The sequence below is a fragment of the Schistocerca cancellata genome, chromosome 3, assembly GCF_023864275.1.
Source record: "Schistocerca cancellata isolate TAMUIC-IGC-003103 chromosome 3, iqSchCanc2.1, whole genome shotgun sequence".
Taxonomy (NCBI): Eukaryota; Metazoa; Arthropoda; class Insecta; order Orthoptera; family Acrididae; genus Schistocerca; species Schistocerca cancellata.
Genome location: NC_064628.1, coordinates 575,546,152 through 575,568,780, shown reverse-complemented (window position 1 = coordinate 575,568,780; position 22,629 = coordinate 575,546,152). Strand labels below are relative to the sequence as shown.

The 22,629-nt window shown below is 45.3% G+C and overlaps 1 protein-coding gene across 1 annotated transcript in view; it reads right to left on the bottom strand.

Moving 5' to 3' along the window:
- Positions 1–22,629, bottom strand: part of LOC126175425 (WW domain-binding protein 2) — a 129,037-nt gene that overhangs the window by 53,864 nt on the left and 52,544 nt on the right. The window lies entirely within an intron of this gene.

Here is a 22,629-nt window from a genome sequence, read left to right as displayed (position 1 = left end):
GTTTATGTTATATTTGCTACTAATTATCTTAATTCATTACTATTCCTGCAAAATAATATTACTTTTAGAAAAAACAATTAATTTGCATCCTCCTTCTCAGAACATTTGTGTTTTAACCACATCCACATGCTCTAATGGCGCTAACTGCTCAGCAAATCACACATATTATGCAAAGTAATTCATCTATATAATGTAAAGGCCGACTAGGATTTCCTTTACAATGGAAAACCTGCGTAAGACTGACTTATTCAAGACTAGAATTTTGGAAATCATATACAATACTAAAATTGATTTGTGTCTGTTGATGTAAAGAAAGAAACACAAACATGTGGACAACAAAACAATGAGCCAATGTCCAAAGAAGAGTACAATTTTCTTGAATGTACACTAATTTTCTTTTTTTATACCTGGAAAGAAACTACATATAATTGGGTTGGAATTATAATCTCCGAATAGAAACACACTTAATTCAATCTAGTAACCCAAGAACAACCACAATAACATGGAACTTATTCAGATACAAGCTATTCAAATTAGGTGATGTAGAAATTAGGAAACTTAAGACAATTATGTCCAAATTTATATGGACATCCTAATGGAAATATATTTTAGAGTATACATTGTGCTGTAGTGAACACAGTTATATCTGTACTTTTCCTAATAATTTAATTTAATTTGATTTAATGTAATGTCATAACTGTAAAAGTATAAAACAGAGGAATCAGAATGACGACTATGATGATAATGGTGAGTCTATAGGTACTGACATGAGAAAACTGTTCTGAGCAACTCAGGTGTTAATGGAGGTTACAATGAGAACAAACAGCAACCTGCCTCTGAATCCTAGCTATTATTATTATTATTATTATTATTATTATTATTATTACAAGGGTGAGTCAAATGAAAACCTTAAATATTATTTTAAATATTATTTACTGGGCAGAAGTGGTACAAAGCTGTATCACTTTTCACCATAATCTCCCCCATGCTCAATGCAAGTCCTCCAGCACTTACAAAGTGCATAAATCCCTTTAGAAAAAAATTCTTTTGGTAGTCCGCTCAACCATTCATGCACTGTGTGGCGTATCCCTTCATCAGAACGGAACTTCTTTCCTCTCATTGCGTCTTTTGAGTTGTCCAAACATATGCAAATCACTTGGGGGCAAGGTCTGGTGCGTATGGTGGATGAGGAAGACACTCAAAATTCAGGTCTGTGATTGTTGCAACTGTTGTATGGGCAGTGTGGGGCCTTGCATAGTCATGTTGCAAAAGGGCACCTGCTGCAGCAATCCATGTCACTTTGACTTGACTGCAGGCCACAGATGATTTTTTTAGGAGATCTGTGTGTGATGCACTGGTGACAGTGGTCCCTCTAGGCATGTAATGCTCCAAAATGACGCATTTTTCGTCCCGAAAGAGTGTCAGCATAACCTTCCCTGCTGATGGTTCTGTTTGAAATTTCTTTGGTTTTGGTGATGAGGAATGGCACCATTCCTTGCTCGCTCTCTTCATTTCCGGTTGGTGGAATTGAACCCAGGTTTCGTCCGCAGTAACGATTCTTGCAAGGAAGCCATCACCTTCTCGTTCAAAGCAATGAAGAAGTTCTTCACAAGCATCAACACGTCGTTCTCTCATTTCAGGAGTCAGCTGCCGTGGCACCCATCTTGCAGACACTTTGTGAAACTGGAGCACATCATGCACAATGTGGAGTGCTGACCCATGATTAATCTGTAAACATGCTGTAATGTCATTCAGTGTCACTCCGCAGTTTTCCTTCACTATGGCTTCAACTGCTGCAACGTTCTGTGGGGTCACAACTCTATGTGCCTGACCTGGACGAGGAGCATCTTCCGCTGAGGTCACACCATTTGCGAACTTCCTACTCCATTCGTACACTTGCTGCTGTGTCAAACATGCATCACCGTACTGAACCTTCATTTGTCAATGAATTTCAATAGGTTTCACACCTTCACTACGCAAAAACCGAATAACAGAACGTTGTTCTTCCCTGGTGCAAGTCGCAAGTGGGGCGGCCATCTTTATCCGATACTGCGATGGTATGTGTGCATCTGTACTATGCTGCCACCTAAAGGCCATTCTGCACGCTGTTTGTAGCATGCTTACCAACTTACAGGATAACGGCATGAAATTTCAATTTGTTATTACAAATTTAAGGTTTTCATTTGACTCACCATATTGTTATTGTTATTATTATTATTATTATTATTATTATTATTATTATTACCAGTTACTGCAGTCCATTACTTGAATAATGTGATTATAAAGGGAGATGGGGAGGCATGTACACATGTCTTAAAGTTAGAGAAGTTTTGGGGCTTCAACACAGGAGATGGCCAAGAAGAAGAAGAAAGTACTGATAACACCACTTTATTTAGCAAGGGTTGTTCATTCTGCAGAAAAATGAGTATAACACGTTGTGTCAACAATTGCATAATATAAAGAAACAAATGATGATGCAGTTTAAAGGATAACATGCTGAAAAGAGTTTTAGATGTATGTATCAATGTGGGGATGGAAAGCAACTGCAACTGGAAGCCTCCTGGAACACACATTGCAGTAAGAGGACTCTACCTCTACACAGACCCCAGAACCAATGTAAAAACTGAAAGGATCATCAAGTTTTGTGGTCCGATCTACTCTCCCTTATGAAACACAGAATTTATTTCAATCGGGCAGATAGGTACTCAGCACTAGTACCCACCTCAGGCCAATCAATTTGCCACCATAGTTAAAATATGGGCCACTGTCAGGTGGGTAAAAATATCTACCTATCTATCTACCTATCTATCTATCCATCTATCTATCTATCTATCCATCTATCTATCTATCTATCTATCTATCTATCTATCTATCTATCTATCTATCTATCTATCTATCTATCTATCCCTCTCTCTCTCTCTCCCCCCCCCCCCCCTTCTTCATTATTGCCATAGGGTGTAGAAATGGTAGAATTGAGGTATTTGGGGCAATAACACTGGTTCAGGTTAGAGTCATTGCTGAGATATGACGTGATTGTAGGTCAGATTAGCTTGTAGGCTGGAGAGCAGAATGGGGCCCCTGTTGGGTCATTTACAGTGCGAGGCATCCCCCAATGCCATGACCCCCCACAGATGCTGTACAGGGAGGAAAGTAATATATTAAACAATACTCCTCTAGATTGGTAAACTGAAAGACAACTGAAGTGTAAATGTAAGGGACTAACAACATAGCAAAGGCCAGAAAACACATAACCATAAAAGTCACAGTCAAGCAACCCCCATCACCCACCCTGTTTCCCCATGGTCAGCATAACATGGGATAAACCCCTTTCCAAAACCACCCCACTCCCCCTACGTGATATGGTCAAGATATGAAAATTGCGAATAAAAACCAAACTCTCTGAGAATGCATAAAAGCTGTGTCACTGTACTTTCATCAACAATCAATGCCAAGGATAAAGAATCCTTAAGGATTATTGGATTGCTGTAAGAAGAGCACCACAGTTACACTGGGGGTTGGGGGGTGAGAGGATGGTGGTGGTCTTTCACACAAGATGAAGCCGTGGATCAGATGGAACTGTTCACAGCATACCATCACGGACTCCCTCAGAGACGACGGAAAGGAGGAATGCCACATAGCAGTGGTCTCCTTTACAGCACGCAGTTTGCAGAGGGAGGAGTAGCATGCCATCCTCTGCAGCAACAGAATGCATATCACAGATGCATTCACTGCTCAGGACTCAGTATCTCCACTGCAATATAACTCAAGAGTACAAAAAAAATTGACCTGCCAATGGATATAGTCAAGTGTGTGTGTGTGTGTGGGGGGGGGGGGGGGGGCCGAGAGAGAGAGAGAGAGAGAGAGAGAGAGAGAGAGAGAGAGAGAGAGAGAGAGAGAGAGAGAGAGATATTGGTACAGAAGATTTTCAGTTGAATTCCAATTTGAAGTCCTGTTCTCAACCAAGCACCTGCAAGTGGGAGTAGAATCTAATAGTTGGGGTGATTAGAGAATTAGAAGACAATAGAGAAAAGTTGAGGAGAAGTTGGTGGTGCTGAATCCCAAGTGTAGTGATTCAGACTTCACAAAAAGACTGACTATTGGGATGGTAATGAAAGTCACAGTGGAAAGCCTTATCATAGAATAGTGAACTGTGTTTACCAGTCGCAATCCTGATGGTGCGCCACTGAACCACTTACCTAGTACCCGCAGTACAGTTATGGTAAAACAAGAGCCCTATAGTAGCACAACAGAGTTGAGGGATCTGCATCCCAAAAGATACAACCGAGAAGTCTGACAAGGAGCCCTTTGAGTGCGAGGTCACAAAAGGTCAATGATGGTTGTGCCATTCACTGCCCCACATACTGTATCATGTAATTGCAATATCTACTTCTACACTCATGCTTATAAATTAAGGATAATGCTGATACATGGTGAAACAATGCTCTGGTGGGCGGTTTGCGGGTTTAAATCACCTTGGGGTATGAAAATGTGGTGCATTTGACCTGCGGCCGTCGCACGGTGGCGCTGGCAGCAGTCCACATACACAGAGGTGTGTTGGTGCATGCCAGAGTATGGTGCAGTGAGTAGTAAAAGTGCAGTAGTAAAAGTGCAGTAGTAAAAGTGCAGTAGTAAAAGTGCAGTAGTAAAAGTGCAGTAGTAAAAGTGCAGTAGTAAAAGTGCAGTAGTAAAAGTGCAGTAGTAAAAGTGCAGTAGTAAAAGTGCAGTAGTAAAAGTGCAGTAGTAAAAGTGCAGTAGTAAAAGTGCAGTAGTAAAAGTGCAGTAGTAAAAGTGCAGTAGTAAAAGTGCAGTAGTAAAAGTGCAGTAGTAAAAGTGCAGTAGTAAAAGTGCAGTAGTAAAAGTGCAGTAGTAAAAGTGCAGTAGTAAAAGTGCAGTAGTAAAAGTGCAGTAGTAAAAGTGCAGTAGTAAAAGTGCAGTAGTAAAAGTGCAGTAGTAAAAGTGCAGTAGTAAAAGTGCAGTAGTAAAAGTGCAGTAGTAAAAGTGCAGTAGTAAAAGTGCAGTAGTAAAAGTGCAGTAGTAAAAGTGCAGTAGTAAAAGTGCAGTAGTAAAAGTGCAGTAGTAAAAGTGCAGTAGTAAAAGTGCAGTAGTAAAAGTGCAGTAGTAAAAGTGCAGTAGTAAAAGTGCAGTAGTAAAAGTGCAGTAGTAAAAGTGCAGTAGTAAAAGTGCAGTAGTAAAAGTGCAGTAGTAAAAGTGCAGTAGTAAAAGTGCAGTAGTAAAAGTGCAGATGTTTTCAGACGTGTTAATGATGACTGTGTGTTGAAAATGGCTCAAAGAAAACATATTGATGATGTTATGAGGGATAAAATACTAGGGCGACTGGAGGCTGATCAAACACAGCAGGTCGTAGCACGGCCATCCATGTGCCACAAAGTGTGATCTTAAGATTATGGCAAGGATTCCAGCAGACAGGAAACATGTCCAGGTGCTACAGTATGGGACGTCCACAGTGTTCAACACCACAAGACTGATATCTCACCATCAGTGCCCACAGACAGCCACGGAGTACTGCAGGTAGCCTTGATCGGGACCTTACGCAGCCACTGGAACAGTTGTCTCCAGACACATAGTCTACAGACAACTGAACAGACATGGTTTATTTGCCCGGAGACCTGCAAGGTGCATTCCACTGACTCCTGGTCACAGGAGAGCCCATAAAGCCTGGTGTCAAGAACACAATACATGGTCATTGGAACAGTGGTCCCAGGTTAAATTCACAGACAAGTCCAAGTATAGTCTGAACAGTGATTCTCGCCAGGTTTTCATCTGGTGTGAACCAGGAACCAGATACCAACCCCTTAATGTCCTTGAAAGGGACCTGTATGGAGGTTGTGGTTTGATGGTGTGGGTTAGGATTATGATTGATGCACATACACCCACTGCATGTCTTTGACAGAGGAACTGTAACAGGTCAGGTGTATCGGGACATCATTTTGCACCAGTATCTCTGCCTTTTCAGGGGTGCAGTGGGTCCCACCTTCCTCCTTATGAATGATAACACATGGCCCCACCGAGCTGCCATTGTGGAGGAATACCTTGAAACAGGAGATATCAGGCAAATGGAGTGGCCTGCCTGTTCTCCAGACCTAAACCCCATCAAGAACGTCTGGGATGCTCTCGGTCAATGTATCACTGCACATGTTCAAACCCTTATGACTCTTCAGGAGCTCCAACAGGCACTGGTGCAAGAATGGGAGGCTATACTCCAGCAGATGCTCGACCACCTGATCCAGAGTATGCCAATCCATTGTGCGGCCTGTGTACGTGTGCATGGTGATCATATCCCATATTTATGTCAGGATACAAGCGCAGGAAACAGTGGCGTTTTGCAGCACATGTGTTTCGCGACAGTTTTCTCAACTTATCACCAATACCGTGGACTTACAGATCTGTGTCGTGTGTGTTCCCTATGTGCCTATGCTATTAGCACCAGTTTTGTGTAGTGCCACGTTGTGTGGCACCACATTCTGCAGTTATCCTTAATTTATGAGCATGAGTGTACATAGATACTCGGCAAGCCAGCATACGGTGCATGGTAAAAGGCACCCAGTACCACTAATTATAATTTCCTCTCCTGTTCCACTCGCAAATAGAGTCAGGGAAAAATGTCTGTACACCTCTGTATGAGCCCTAATTTCTTGTATCTTAACTTTGTTATCCTTACGTGCAGTGTATGTTGGCAGCAGTAGAATCGATTGGCAGTCAGCTTCAAATGTCTGTTCTCTACAGTTTCTCAACAACATTTCTCGAAAAGAATGTCTTCTTCCCTCCAGGGATTTAGATTTGAGTTCCCCAAGCATCTCCGTAACACGTATTGTACGAACCTACCAGAAAAAAATCCAGCCGCGCACGTCTGAATTGCTTCTATGTCTTCCTTCAATCTGACCTGGTATGGATCCCAAATATTTAAGCAGTATGCAAGAACAGGTCGCACTAGTGCCCTTTATGCAGTCTCATTTACAAGTGAACTACTCTTTCCTAAAATTCTTCCAATAAACCCAAATCGACCGACCATTTGCCTTACCCACCACAGTTTTCACATGCTCATTCCACCTCACATCGCTATGCAATGTTACACCCACACCCAGATATTTAAATGAACTGACTGTGTCAAGCAGGACATTAGTAATACTGTATCCGAACATTACACGTTTGTTCTTCCTACTCATCCGCATTAACTTACATTTTTCCACATTTAAGGGCTAGCTGCCACTCATCACACCAACTGGAAATTTTGTCCAAGTCATCTTGTATCTTCTGACAATCACTCAACTTAAGACACATTATTGTAAACCACAGCATCATCAGCAAACAACTGCAGATTGTTACCCACCCTGTCTGCCAAATGATTCATGTACATAGGGGAAAAAAAACCACAGCAGTCCTATCACATCTCCCTGAGGCACTCCTGACAATACCCTTTTCTCTGACATACTCTCACTGCCGAGGACAACATACTGGGTTCTAATATTTAAGACGTCTTCGAGCCACACACACATCTGTGAACTTATGACAAATGCTCATACCTTCCTTAACAGCTTTAACAGCCTGCAATGGGGTAGCGTGTCACATGCTTCCTGGAAATATGGAATATGCCTCTTTTCCCTTCATCCATAGTTCTTGGTACATCATGTGAGAAAAGGGCAAGCTGAATTTCGCACGAGCGATGCTTTCTAGAACCACGCTGATTCGTAAACATAAGCTTCTTAGTCTTGAGAAAATATATCATATTCAAACTGAGAATAGGTTGGTTGGTTGGTTTAAAGGGGGAGGACCAAACTGAAAGGTCTTCAGTCCCTTGTTCCCAGTAGAACAATTACCAATTACCTAAGGGAAAGAAGGAAAAAAAAGAATATGTATGGCACAATAACAGGAGAAAGGAAGAACCAGAAGAATGGCAGAATAACAAACACTACAATGGACAAAACAGGACAAGAAAACCACAGAGACACAAGAAATCAGGAGAAGAGATTAAAAACAAGAAAGCAGATTACCATGGCTGACTGACCATGAGAATAAAGGAGAAGCAAGCCACTCTGAAACCCATTAAAACCTTCACCCTAAAAGCCCTAGGATGGAGGACACAGAAGGACAAAGGACATGCACTAAAATACAGATAAAATGATACAACCCACCCTCGCGAATATAACGTAAAACTAAAGCTGCTGTTGAGGCATTGTCGCCGAACACTGAAGGTAGGGTGCTGGGAGTTAGAAGTCGGCCGCAGAGCGGCTAAAATTGGGCAGCCCAGCAAGAGGTGGACAACTGTCATTTGGGAGCCACAGCGACACTAAGGTGGGTCCTCGCATCCAAGGAGGTAACAATGTGTAAGCCACGAAAGGCCAACGTGGAGTTGACAAAGGACAACTGATACCCTGTGAGAAGCCTGCAGGGAAGACTTCCACACATTAGCAGTCTCCTTAATGACATGCAGTTTGTTGTGCATACTGTTATCTACATCTACATCTACATCTACATCCATACTCCGCAAGCCACCTGACGGTGTGTGGCGGAGGGTACCTTGAGTACCTCTATCGGTTCGCCCTTCTATTCCAGTCTCGTATTGTTCGTGGAAAGAAGGATTGTCGGTATGCCTCTGTGTGGGCTCTAATCTCTCTGATTTTATCCTCATGGTCTCTTTGTGAGATATACGTAGGAGGGAGCAATATACTGCTTGACTCTTCGGTGAAGGTATGTTCTCGAAACTTTGACAAAAGCCCGTACCGAGCTACTGAGCGTCTCTCCTGCAGAGTCTTCCACTGGAGTTTATCTATTATCTCCGTAACGCTTTCGCGATTACTAAATGATCCTGTAACGAAGCGCGCTGCTCTCCGTTGGATCTTCTCTATATCTTATATCAACCCTATCTGGTACGGATCCCACACTGCTGAGCAGTATTCAAGCAGTGGGCGAACAAGTGTACTGTAAGCTACATCCTTTGTTTTCGGATTGCATTTCCTTAGGATTCTTCCAATGAATTCTTCAGTCTGGCATCTGATTTACCGACGATCAACATTATATGATCATCTCCTAATGCGTACTCCCAGATAATTTATGGTATTAACTGCTTCCAGTTGCTGACCTATTTTGTAGCTAAATGATAAAGGATCTATCTTTCTGTGTATTCACAGCACATTACACTTGTCTACATTGAGATTCAATTGCCATTCCCTGCACCATGCGTCAATTCGCTACAGATCCTCCTGCATTTCAGTGCAATTTTCCATTGTTACAACCTCTCGATACACCACAGCATCATCTGCAAAAAGCCTCAGTGAACTTCTGATGTCATCCACCAGGTCATTTATGTATATTGTGAATAGCAACGGTCCTATGACACTCCCCTGCGGCACACCTGAAATCACTCTTACTTCGGAAGACTTCTCTCCATTGAGAATGACATGCTGCGTCCTGTTATCTAGGAACTCCTCAATCCAATCACACAATTGGTCTGATAGTCCATATGCTCTTACTTTGTTCATTAAACGACTGTGGGGAACTGTATCGAACACCTTGCGGAAGTCAAGAAACACGGCATCTACCTGTGAACCCGTGTCTATGGCCCTCTGAGTCTCGTGGACGAATTGCGCGAGCTGAGTTTCACATGACAGTCTTTTTCGAAACCCATGCTGATTCCTACAGAGTAGATTTCTAGTCTCCAGAAAAGTCATTATACTCGAACACAATACGTGTTCCAAAATTCTACAACTGATCGACGTTAGAGATATAGGTCTATAGTTCTGCACATCTGTTCGATGTCCCTTCTTGAAAATGGGGATGACCTGTGCCCTTTTCCAATCCTTTGGAACGCTACGCTCTTCTAGAGACCTACGGTACACCGCTGCAAGAAGGGAAGAAGGGGGGCAAGTTCCTTCGCGTACTCTGTGTAAAATTGAACTGGTATCCCATCAGGTCCAGAGGCCTTTCCTCTTTTGAGCGATTTTAATTGTTTCTCTATCCCTCTGTCGTCTATTTCGATACCTACCATTTTGTCATCTGTGCGACAATCTAGAGAAGAAACTACAGTGTAATCTTCCTCTGTGAAACAACTTTGGAAAAAGACATTTAGTATTTCGGCCTTTAGTCTGTCATCCTCTGTTTCAGTACCATTTTGGTCACAGAGTGTCTGGACATTTTGTTTTGATCCACCTACCGCTTTGACATAAGACCAAAATTTCTTAGGATTTTCTGCCAAGTCAGTACATAGAACTTTACTTTCGAATTCATTGAACGCCTCTCACATAGCCCTCCTCACACTACATTTCGCTTCGCGTAATTTTTGTTTGTCTGCAAGGCTTTGGCTATGTTTATGTTTGCTGTGAAGTTCCCTTTGCTTCCGCAGCAGTTTTCTAACTCGGTTGTTGTACCACGACGGCTCTTTTCCATCTCTTACGATTTTGCTTGGCACATACTCATCTAACACATTATGTACGACGGTTTTGAACTTTGTCCACTGTTCCTCAACACTATCTGTACTTGAGACAAAACTTTTGTGTTGAGCCAACAGGTACTCTGAAATCTGCTTTTTGTCACTTTTTCTAAACAGAAAAATCTTCCTACCCTTTTTAATATTCCTATTTACGGCTGAAATCATCGATGCCGTAACCGCTTTATGATAGCTGATTCCCTATTCTGCGTTAACTTTTTCAAATACTTCGGGTCTGTTTGTCACCCGAAGGTCTAATATGTTATCGCCACGAGTCGGTTCTCTGTTTAACTGCTCAAGGTAGTTTTCAGATAAAGCACTTAAAAAAATTTCACTGGATTCTTTGTCCCTGCCACCCGTTATGAACGTCTGAGTCTCCCAGTCTATATCCGGCAAATTAAAATCTCCACCCACAACTATAACATGGTGGGGAAATCTACTCGAAATATTTTCCAAATTATCCTTCAGGTGCTCAGCCACAACAGCTGCTGAGACAGGGGGCCTATAGAGACATCCAATTACCATGTCTGAGCCTGCTTTAACCATGACCTTCACCCAAATCATTTCACATTTCGGATCTCCGTCAATTTCCTTCGATACTATTGCACTTCTTATCGCTATAAGCACGCCTCCCCCTTCACTGTCCAGCCTGTCTCTGCGGTATACATTCCAATCTCAGTTTAGGATTTCATTACTGTTTACGTCTGGTTTCAGCCAACTTTCTGTCCCTAGTACTATATGGGCGTTGTGACCGTTTATTAATGAGAGCAGTTCTGGGACCTTTCTGTAGACGCTCCTGCAGTTTACTATTAGCACATTAATATTGTTATTCCCTGTTGCATTTTGCCTACTCCTACCTTGCCGCGTCTCAGGAGGCGTCTTGTCGGGCCTAGGGAGGGGATTCTCTAACCTAAAAAACCCCCATGTGCACTCCACACACACTCCGCTACCCTTGTAGCCGCTTCCGGCGTGTAGTGCACGCCTGACCTATTCAGGGCGACCCTTCATTTCTCCACCCGATAGCAGAGGTCGAGAAATTTGCACCCTAGATCTCCGCAGAATCGTCTGAGCCTCTGGTTTAAGCCTTCCACTCGGCTCCAAACCAGAGGACCGCGATCAGTTCTGGGAACGTTACTACAAATAGTTAGCTCCGATTTCACCCCGCGAGCGAGGCTTTCCGCCTTCACCAATTCCGCCAACCGCCAGTACGAACTGAGGATGACCTCTGAACCCAGACGGCAGGAGTCATTGGTGCCGACATGAGCAAATTTTTGCAGTCGGGTGCACCCAGTGCTCTCTATCGCCGCCGGTAGGGCCTCCTCCACATCTCGGATGAGACCCCCCGGCAAGCAGACAGAGTGAACACTGGCCTTCTTCCCCGACCTTCCCGCTATTTCCCTAAGGGGCTCCATGACCCGCGTAACGTTGGAGCTCCCAATAACTAATAAACCCCTCCCCCCCGTGTGCCTGCTCGGACCTTGCTGAAGCAGCAGCCGCATGTCCACTCACAGGCAGAGCGGGCGATGCCACACGGCCAGCCTCCACATGCCACTCCGTCTCCCAAAGCCGAAAAACCTTGTAGAATAAGACAGAGCGCAGGTCAGTTTCAGAGATGTCCATCTCCAGGAGCGGTTTCCATGTAGCCTGTATGGCAATTCTGGCAGCAAGCTCGTTGCCTGGGATTCCGATGTCCTGGGGTCCACACAAACACCACTCAGCGACTGGACCATTCCAGGGCAGAGATAGGCTCCTGGATGTTTCCTACCAAAGGATGGCGAGAGTAGCACTGGTTGATAGCTTGTAAGTTGCTCAAGGAGACAGAACAGAGGAGAAATAACTCACCAGAACAGAAACTGATGTACTGAAGTGCACGAATATGGCCGCAAGCTCTGCAGTGAATACACTACAGCCAGTGGGCAAGGAATATGGTTCAATATGGCCTATGTGGACATAGGCAAAGCCAAAATTACCATCAGCCAACAAGCTGTCAGTGTAAACAACTTCAGAGCCCTGGAACAAGTCAAGAATCGAGAGGAAGTTGCAGCAGAGAGTGGCGGGGTTAATGGAGTCTTTAGGGCCACGCAAAAGGTCAAGATGAAGATTCGGCTGAGGTATACACCATGGAGGTGTATGTGAATGAACCTCAAGTAGAGGTGGTAAAGAGAGAGAGAAGGTATCGCAAGCAAACCGCAATTGTGAGCCCTGACTTGGGCAGCTAATGCGGAAGATGAACTGCCACAGGTGGGAAAAGGAGACAGTAATTCGGATGCTCAGGAGAACTACGAATGTGTGCAACATAACCGGCAATCAGTTGTGCCTGTCAGATCCACAATGGAGGGACTCCAGCCTCCACTAGGACACTGATCACCGGACTCGTTCTAAAAGCTCCCTTCGCTAGGCGAATGGCACAGTGGTGCACTGGGTCGAGTAAACACAATGCTGAGGGCGCCGTCGAACCGTAAACGAGACTCCCATAGTCAAGGTGGGATCAAACAAGGGCTCTGTAGAGCAGCAGCAGCGTAGGGCGATCTGCACCCCAGTTTGTGTTGCTCAGGCAGTGGAGAGCATTGAGGTGCCACCAGCACTGCCACAGCCGACGAAGGTGAGGTAGCCAAGTCAATCGGGTATCATAAACCAGTCCTAAGAATCGATATGTCTCCACTATAGGGAGTGAATCATCATTAAGATAAAGTTCAGGTTCCGGATGAACGGTATGATGTCGACAGAAGTGCACGACACACGACTTCATGGCTGAAAATCTGGAAACCATGGGCTAGAGTCCACGACTGCGACTTGTGAATGGCTACCTGTAGGTGACACTCAGCAACATCAATACAGGAGGAGCAATACGAAATGCAGAAGTTATCCACATACAGATAAGGGGAGACCGACAGCCCTGCAGCTGGTGCTAGGCCATAGGCCACTGATGGCCACTAAAAATACACACTCAATACGGAGCCCTGCGGAACACTATTCTCCTGAATACAGGGAGGGGGAACTATGGGAGGCACTAACTTGGACATGGAAAGTACGGAGTGACAGGAAGTTTTGGGAAAAAACAGAGTGAGCCCCGGAGACCCCACTCATAGAATGTGCCAAGGATATGATGTCACCAGGTCGTGTCATATTCTTTACGTAATTCAAAAAAGACGGCAACCAGATGTTGGCATCTGGAAAAGGCTGTTCGGATGGCACACTCGAAGGACACAAGATTATCAGTGGTAGAGCAACCCTGATGGAAGCTGCCCTAACAGTAAGCCAGTAGGTGACGTGACTTCAGGACCCAACCCAACCACCAACACACCATACATTCCAGCAGCTTACAGAGTACCATATTTACTCGAATCTAAGCCGCACTTTTTTTCCGGTTTTCGTAATCCAAAAAACCGCCTGCGGCTTAGAATCGAGTGCAAAGCAAGCAGAAGTTATGAAAAATGTCGGTACAAAAGAAAAATGTCGGTACATGCCGCCACAACTAACTTCTGCCGCCGAATATATGTAGCGCTACGCAGGCATACTTTGTAGAGGATAAATACTGGCGCCAAAATCTCAGCGTCAGTAAACAAATTTAAAAAAAAAAAGGAGAAGACGAGCTTTTTTTTCTCCGCCGCGAGTTTCGACCACTGGATTTTCATACATTATCCAACGAAGTAAATACAAATTCCGTATTGTTCATCTTCGAATGTAGCACAATTTCAGTGTACTACAAAAATCTGACTGGCAAGACTGTTTGGGATGTTTGTCAAAATGGCCAACTCTACGTTCTGAATTTTTTCCTATCTGTGAGAAGAGATGGTTGCTAATAGGAACCTGATGAAATTTGAATCATATACAGTATTCTCTTCACCATAAGAATTATACGAATATAAACATTTTGCCATGTATTCTTTCGTGTTTGCTGCTATCCCATTTAAATCCTGTCTGCCTAATAAACTACGAAACTAGAGTGAGACAACAGCAAACGCAGAAGAATATACGTATCGTGTCACGTTTATATTCGTATTATTCTTATGCCTAATAGTGATACAGTCAGAAATGAAGCATGGCAAGTGACTAGATTTTTAAATCTAAAATGACTAATTTCTGTGCAGAATTTGATGTAATAAAGAAGCGACCGCAAAGATTTTCAAACGGAGAAAAATTTTCGCCTAACTTTCGTTCAGAACATGTTCTGTCATACGCAGTCTATTATTTGATTCTTGTTGATCATTATCAAAGAAAGCAGCAGTGTAAGTAACAACAAATTGCGGTCTCTTGCCATTGTTTCGCTAATGAGACGATTCCTCTTTTTTTTTTAATTGTACGCGGCGGTAGCGCGCACAAAAGCAAGCCATGCCGCGTGCCGCGACAGGCCGTAAACACGCACTATCAGAATGCGACAAACAATGCATGACACAGTGCAGTAATGCATTTTCAGCTTAAGAGTGACGCAAACACCTATAACAAAGAAAACGGCAATTATCAGATCAAAGCAAAATAAGCAATCGATTCAAACCAGACGAAGCACGTGAAAAAGGAAGGGCACCCGTATAAATACGGACGGAGCGCCTGACGCATAGCAATGGCTACGTGGTAAAGCTTAACTGCTAAGCTTAGACTCGAACCAAACTACTGTAGCTGTATCATTCATTCGACCTAAATTGTGTCTCATATTACAATGGACAAACTGTTTCGATTTGGAGGTGCGGCCTAAAACTTTTCTCTCCCCTTGAATTTCGAGTCTCAAATTTCAGGTGCGGCTTAGATTCGGGATTTTTTTTTTCCTTTATTTCGAGTCTCATTTTTCAGGTACGGCTTAGATTCGAGTAAATACGGTACCTGTCCGGTCCCGGTAGCTGAGTGGTCAGCTTGACAGAATGTCAATCCTAAGGTCCCGGGTTCGATTCCCGGTTGGGTCGGAGATTTTCTCCGCTCAGGGACTGGGTGTTGTGTTGTCGTAATCATCATCATTTCATCCACATCGACGCGCAGGTCGCCTAAGTGGCGTCAACTCGAAAGATCTGCACCAGACGAACGGTCTCCCCGACGGGAGGCCCTAGCCACACGACATTTCATTTCACAGAGTACCTAGGTGAGGCTGACGGACCGATAGCTATCCACATCAAGCTGATTTTTAGCGAGTTTTAGCACCGGAATGATGGTGCTCTCCCGCCACTGCAATGGAAAGATGCCATCACACCAGATCCGGTTGAAGGTGATGAGGAGATATCGCTTGTAGTTAGACGAGAGATGTTTAATCATCTGACTATGGATCAGATCCGGCCCAGGAGCTGTGTCGGGACAATGTGCAAGGGTGCTGAGGAGCTCCCACTCCATAAATTGGGCGTTACAGGGTTCACTGTGGCGTGCAGCGAATGAGAGGACTTTCCTTTCCATCATCCGTTTGAGGGTACAAAAGGCTGGGAGGTAGTTCTCAGATGCAGAAGCTCGAGCATAGTGCTCAGCAATGGTGTTTGCGGCAGTAGATAACACACCATTCATGTTAATGCCAGAGGCACCTGTTGGGGTCTGGTACTCAAAACCATGTCTGATCTTCGTCCAAATTTGGGAAGGTGACATATGGCACCCAATGGTCGACACATACCTCTACTGTTTTTGTCATTTTATAAGCAGACGAACGCGGACATGGAGGCGCTTAAAGTTTAATAGGTGCTCTAGGGAAGGATGCTGCTTATGTTGCTGTAGAGCTAGCTGAACCTCTTTAATTGCCTCAGCAACTTCTGGGAACCACCAGGGGACTGCCTTTCGCCGGGGGCACCCTAGAGAACAGGGGTTGCATTTTCCGCTCCAGAAATTATCGTTGTAGTGACCTGCTCAATCACAACATCGATGGCAACACATGGGGGAGATTCAATGGTGACAGCAGAGGTGAAGACTACCTACTCTGCCTTGTTTAAACCCCATCCTGGTAGGTGTACAGGGGCATGACAGCGGAAGAGTGACAGGAAGATAGGGAAGTTGTCACTACCACACAGGTCGTCATATGCTCTCCAGTGGATAGATAGGAGGCAGCCTGGGCTATAAATTGATAAATCAATGGTCGAGTAACTACCATGAGCCACCTGAAATGTGTGGAGACCCCAGTATTTAACAGGCAGAAGTCGAGTTCAGACATTAAATTTTCAACATCTCTGCTACAGCCAGTAAGCACGGTGCTACCCCACAAGGGGTTATGGGTGTTAAAATCTCCCAAAAGTAAGAAAGGTTTACAGAGTTGTTCAATCAGTACAGCCAATACGTTCAGGTGTACTGCACCATCTGGTGGGAGATATATGTTGCAGACAGGTATTTCCTGCATTGTTCATATTAGCTTCAAGACGAGTTTGATGGGGCAAAGCTTCACCCGCAGGGGCCCACATTACAGGGAACCAGGTTTCCTGGAGGGCAATGCAGAAAGCAGGTGTAAAGCTTAACAGTTTCCTGAAGTCTGCCAGGTGGTGGAAAAAACCAATGCACATCTTCTGGAGGATGTGCATGATCGAGTGACTGGGAAGGCATGAAACACTCAATGAGGTAGTCTACGCCTCAGGATCACCTGCTGCCACCGACTTATTACCTGAACAGGCTACATCCATTGTGTCTTGAGGGCCTGGCGAGATCTAGATACTCAGCAGACTCCAGAATCTTCACCTCATCCTCAGACACAGAGCTTGTAGGTCGTCATGGTGTGGGTGCCACCACAATTCCTTTGGTCCTGGGGGTCTTCTTTCTGGATTTCTCTCGCTGATCTTTGGTTTCTCTGGCTGGGAGGGCTTCACTGATTCAGTCTCCGGGACTGAGGATGTTCGTTAAGCCCTAAGACCAGGTGCATTTGGGCACTTTAAACACAGGCGGGTGTCATCTCTCCCACTAGCAGAAACCTGGGAAGGAAGTGACCCAACAGACCCCTTCCTAGCGACAGGAACCGAAGAAGACTTACACTTCTCCAGCTGAGAAGTGGGGACTGGTGTACCCAATGGTTGGGGGGCAGTGCTCCTGAGGTAGGTGTTGCAGGAGCAACAGGAAGTAAGTGCCCCCCACCATCAAGGGGAGGGTGTAGTCTGCCGGCTCTGAGAGCTGAACAGAACTCGTGGAACTAATGGGGCTACAACTGTGCTTGTAGTGGTAGCATAAGAGGAGGTCATAGCCACTGGACATAGGTGCTTTATTTTCCTTTTGGCCTCTGTGTAGATCAGTCAGTCCAGGGTCTTGTATTACATAATTTTCCTTTCTCACTGTAAAATACTGCAGTCTGGTGAGCAAGAGGAATGAGGAAACAGATGGGAGGCGGTGCACATTGAGTTTGGGATGGGATGAACGTCCACAATCTCAACATGTGATGCTGCAAGTACAGTCTGAAAACATATGGCCAAAATTCCAGCACTGCATTGGGGGTGGGATACATGGCTTGACAACACAGCAGTAGACAATCTTCTCGGGTAATGTGTCACCCTCAAATGCCAAGATGAAGGCACCGGTGGTGACCTGATTATCCCTCAGACCCCTACGGACACGCCGGACGAAATGAACCTCTTACTGCTCAAAGTTGATGCGCAGTTTGTCGTCAGACTGCAAAAGAAGATCCCTGTGGAATATAATGCCCTGGACTATATTTAAGCTCTTATGATGCATAATGGTAACGGATACGTCCCCCAGCTTGTCACAAGCGAGTAATGCCCGTGATTGGGCAGAGGATGCCTTTTTATAAAGATTGACCCTGACCGCATTTTGGACAAGTCCTCCACCTCCCCAAATTTATCATCTAAATGGTCTACAAAAAAGTGAGGCTTCATTGAGACAAAGGAGTCCCCATCAGCTCTTTTACATATGAGGTATTGGGGCAAATAAGGTTTGCTGCCATTCTTAGCCTGGCATTCCTCCCATGGTGTGGCCAGGGAGGGGAACGATTTAGGATCATACTTCCTTGCACTGTACTGAGACTTGGAATGCTTAGAGTCTGCTGGCATTTGGTCACCAGCAAGTGATGACATGGTACGCTTCATCGCGTGTCATTCGCCCTGATGCCACCCACTCTCACCAGGGGTCCTCCCCATGGGCACCACCCAGCCACAGCAAAGGCCACCTGGCAGGATGTAAAATTAGAGAGATTCGAGTGCGCACGGAGGCTTTTCAGCAGTCGTTCTTCCGCGAACCATACGCGTCTGGAACAGGAAAGGGAGGTAATGACAGTGGCACGTAAAGTGCCCTCCGCCACACACCGTTGGGTGGCTTGCGGAGTATAAATGTAGATGTAGATCCCAAATGGCATCGTCGCTCATGGATAGTTGGAAAAAAGGTGTTCCAGAGCTGGACGACCAGCAGTATGGAGTGCGGGTAAGCTGGATCTGGAAGGAACTTACACGCCTGAGGCACCATGAGGAGCTGGCATCGGATGGTAAGTGCCAGTTCCCCCACCTCAGACCCTAAGTATGGGACTGGTTCAATAAGTGCCTGTGGCCAGCAGAAGCCCCTCAGCATCAGTGATCCGAAAGTAAGAGGGACTCGCTGACCAAAACACTGTGTGACCAAAGCCCACCCGCACAAAAGCCCAATAAAACTGGAGGAGATCCGCCCTGCCCATTCCCCAAGAACTGTGGCTAAGGCACTTTATGATGTTCAGTGCCTTCCGGATTCTGGCTTTCAGGTCTCACAGGTGTGGTAACCACAACAATTGGGAATCAAAAATGAGGCCCAAAAACTGCACTGTCTCTCTAAAATGTAGGATGGTGTACCCCATATTCAAGGCAAGCAAATTAAAAAGACAACAGGACACACACACACACACACACACACACACACACACACACACACACACACACACACACACACTTATCCACAGAAAACTGAAAACCTGTCTTCGCAGCCCACTCCTCTAACCTCGACACTGTAAGTTACAACTGATAGCTGCCTGTTGCAACACTGGAGGAGGAACAGAAAACAGCAAAATTCTCTACAAATAAGGAACACTGTACAGGACTCCTTATCGTAGATGCGATACTGTTGATGGCTATGGCAAAGATGGTAATCTTAAAACACTGCCGTGAGGACCACCACAACACCACTCTCCAGCTCAAATAGATCAGACAGCGTGTCACCAACCCAGTTGGTTGGTTGGTTGGTTTGTTTGTTTAAAAGAGGGGTGGGGGGAGAGGTCCAAACTGTGAGGTCATCGGTCCCTTGTTCCCAGTAGAACAATTAACCAAGGAGGTAGAAACCAGCCACTCTGCAACACATTAAAACCTTCACCCTAAATGCCTTAGGGTGGAGGACACGGACAAAGGACATGCACTAAAACTCAGATCAAATGAATAAACCCACACTCACGAATAAAATGTAAAACTAAAGCTGTGGTTGAGGCACTGTCGCCGAACACCGAAGAAAGGGAGCTGGGAAAGTTAAAAGTCGGCCACAGAGTGACTGAAAGTGGGCAGCCCAGCAAGAGGTGGACAACTGTCATTTGGGAGCCACAGTGACACCGAGGTGGGTCCTCACAACCAAGGAGGTAACCATGTGTGAGCCACGTACGGCCAATGCGGAGGCGACAAAGGACAATTGATTCCCTGCGAGAAGTCCGCAGGAAAGACTTCCACACATTCACAGTCTCCTTAACGACATGCAGTTTGTTGTGCATACTGTTATGCCACTTCATCTCCCAAAGCTGAACAACCTTGTGGCATAAGACAGAACACAGGTCAGTTTCACAGATGCCCATCTCCAGCAGTGGTTTCCACGTAGTCTCTTTGGCCAGCCTGTCAGCAAGTTCGTTGCCTGGGATTCCAACATATCCTGGACCATTCCAAGGCAGAGATGGGCTCCTGGATGTTCCCTACCAAAGGATGGAGAGAGTAGCACTTGTTGATAGCTTTTAAGCTGCTCAGGGAGTCAGAACAGAGAAGAAACAACTCACCAAACACGAACGGATGTACTGAAGTGCATGAGATATGGCCACAAGCTCTACAGTGAATACACTGCATCCAGTGGGCAAGGAATGCTGTTCAATATGGCCTCTGTGGACACAAGAAAAGTCAACATTACCATCAGCCATCAAGCCGTCAGTCCTGGAACAAATCAAGAATCGAGAGGAAGTTGCAGCGAAGAGCGGCGGGGTTGACGGAGCCCTTACGGCCACGAAAAAAGTCAAGAAGAAAATTCTGCCAAGGTGTGCACCATGGAGGTGTACATGAATGGACATCAAGTAGAGGCTGTAAAGGAAATGGATCCAGTTGAGAGAGAAGAGATCACACGCAAACTGCAATCGTGAGCTCTGACCTGAGCAGACGATGTGGGAGATGAACTGCCATGGTGAGAAAAGGAGACTGTAATTCAGATGCTCAGGAGAAGTATGAATGTGTGCAACATAACTGGCGATCAGTTGTGCTCGTCGGAACCGCAATGGAGAGACTCCGCCCTTCACCAGGGCACTGGTCACCGGACTTTTTCTAAAAGCTCCCTTCGCTAGGCGGACGCCACAGTGGTGCACTGGGTTAAGTAAATGCAACGCTGAGGGCCCCACCGACCTATAAACCAGAATCCCATAGTCAAGGCAGGATTGAACAAGGGCTCTGTAGAGCTTCAGCAGTGTAGAGCGATCTGCACCCCCAATGGTGTTGCTCAGGCAGCAGAGGAGCACTGAGGTGCTGCCAGCACTCCCACTTCAGCTGACAAAGGTGAGGGAGCCAAGTCAAATGGCGGTCGAAAACTAGTCGTAAGAATCAATACGCCTCCAAACAGGGAATGGATCATCATTAAGATAATGTTCACGTTCCAGATGAACGGTATGATAACGCAGAAGTACATGACACACTACTTCATGGCTGAAAAACTGGAAACCATGGGCTAGAGCCCATGACTGCGCCTTGTGAATGGCTCCCTGTAGGTGACGCTCAGCAACACCAGTACTGGAGGAACAACAAGAAATGCAGAAGTTATCCACATACAGATAAGGGGAGACCGACAGCCCTACAGCTGCTGCAAGGCCATAGGCAATTGATGAATACGGCGAGGGGGAACTATGGGAGGCACTAACTTGGACATGGAAAGTACGGAGCGACAGGAAGTTTTGGAAAAAAATTGGGAGTGGGCCCCAGACACCCCACTCATAATATGTGGCAAGGACAAGATGTCGCCAGGTTATGTCGTATTATTTACGTAATTAAAAAAAAGACGGCAACCAGATGTGGGCGCCTGGAAAAGGCTGTTCAGATGGCACACTCGAGGAACACAAGATTATCAGTGGTAGAGCAACCCTGATGGAAGCTGCCCTAACAGTAAGCCAGTAGGTGATGTGACTTCAGGACCCAACCCAACCACCAACACACCATACGTTCCAGCAGCTTACAGAGTACCTAGGTGAGGCTGATGGACCGATAGCTATCCACATCAAGCTGATTTTTAGCAGGTTGATGGTGCTCTCCCGCCATTGCAATGGAAAGATGCCATTTGTAAGGGGTCCGTAGGCCCTTACTATAAGTTTGCACTCGGCACAGGTCGATAGGGATAACAATCGATTGTGTCGTGTTGCGAGAGCGAGTGTGGAGTTGAGCCTGTGCCACGTTGCGGGTAGAGGTGTGTGGAGGCCAGTTGTTGTAATGTAAGGCTTTAACGGCAAAGGGAGTTGCCATCGCCGTGGTTTAACCCCTTTGTACTAGAATAATACCGGGAAAGTGAAGAAGTATAATTACGATAGTGATCAGTGATATTTCTAGTGCCGATATTTTGGTTTCGCGTCTACCGTGCCGGCATCATTTTGGATTCCAGTGTTGGATTGCAGTGATGGATTAGCGTGTGACGATAATGGAAAATGAGGAAGCCTGTGCTGAGATTAGCCGTAATTAGTTATGTATGACGAAGGCAGTGGCTGTCTCCTCCTTTTTGTGTTTTTGAAACAAATATAGGTTTGTAATTAGTGAAACTGTGTTGGAGCTTTTCTTGTTACCAGACATTTCATTATTACAGCAATTGAGAAGGACGAACTGGAAAGTAACAACTTCCGTAGCAGTCAATTCCGATTGCCAGCCCCATTAGGTACACAGTCACATTAATAATAATTATTGGGCTGCTATTCGATCAGATCAGGTCGGGATAAATAAATCGGAGGTGTTACACCTTGGCTTACCATGAAAGGACAAGAGCAATCTTCGGACAAATCGTAAAGAACAATAGGCAATTTTATCTTGCTTAACGTGAGAAAATATTTTTTCAATTTCGGA